The sequence below is a fragment of the Orycteropus afer genome, unplaced genomic scaffold (genome assembly GCF_000298275.1).
Source record: "Orycteropus afer afer isolate SDZICR_OR568_19922 unplaced genomic scaffold, OryAfe1.0 scaffold00410, whole genome shotgun sequence".
NCBI classification, from domain to species: domain Eukaryota; kingdom Metazoa; phylum Chordata; class Mammalia; order Tubulidentata; family Orycteropodidae; genus Orycteropus; species Orycteropus afer.
In genome coordinates this window covers 817928-819200 of record NW_006921997.1, presented here as the reverse complement: position 1 = coordinate 819200, position 1273 = coordinate 817928, and positions in this window count along the sequence as shown.

The window sequence follows — 1273 nt, the reverse complement described above, 5'->3', positions numbered from 1 at the left end:
AACAACAACAACAACAACACCCTATTTACATTTTAGGTAATGCCAAGTACACATAGGCTTATGCAATCACCTGTGATAAACTATGGTTATTTTCACTAGTCTATTCCACCTACATTCTTATATTTAAACTGAGGCTTGTCCTTTAGGACTTTGGGTCCTACAGACATCTTTTCATAGGATCCCAGCCTCTCCACAAATGGGGTTACTAACTATCTAGCAATCAGCTGTTCAACCTTAGAATGTTTTCCTTGAATATTTCCTAACATAGCTACATTAGATTAGCATTACCTTGGATTCTTTTCTTCCCCAATAGGCCTTCCTTCCATTTTTTTCCTCGAGGGGCTCATTCCTTTGTATTTCTATGTACTTTATTGTATGCATATAAAGACATGTTTCTGAGAAGGACTTCAGACCTTCTCTAGGCTGCTCAAAGGACCCATGGCACAAGAATGGTTAAAAGTCAATGCTGGAGCCCACAATCTTTTACTGGTTATGACGCAGACATATTCCAGGAAGCTGTAGAAAGAGACCTGAATTCAAACACTGGGTTGGTGCTTCCCATATGACATGGGGCAAGCGTCTTAACCTTGGTGAGCCTTGTTTTTATGTTTCATGAAATAATAACGACAAAATTGGAGAACTAAGGTACATAAATGAAGTACCAGAAGAGCCATACACACTCACATAGCAGGTATTCAGTAAATACTGATTTCCCTCCCTCTGGACCTGTCTCAATATCCTCCCACAGTTGATAAAGTAATCACATTTCTAGGAATTTGTTTCTTTTGGGAAATATTATATTTTAAGTCAGTCACTGATTTGATACAACAGCCTGGGAAATTCCTGTCTAATCTCTTTCAACAAGGAAGATAGTAACTCCATCAGCACACAAAATGCCTGGGCCTGGGGGACAGGTCACTGACCTGAGAAGTTAAAGCTCTTAGATGCTCAGTTTCTAAAGAAAAAGGCTAAACTGTATCCACTTTTTTTTTACATCATTTTTATTATCACAAACCATTTCTATTATTTTTCATATAAACTGATGTTTTGAAAAAGTTTGATTGCCCAAAACACAACATTTACTATAGAATTATTAATTCACTTTCTTGATGTTTATTAATCAAATACAAATAAATCTAATAATCATAACTCCTAATCAGCATGTGTTAATCATCATTTCCACACAGAATTATAATGATTCCAGGCAAAATCGAAGCAGAATAGAAACTCATTACAAAGGTACACGGAAATTGTCATTCAACTTTTGTAATGT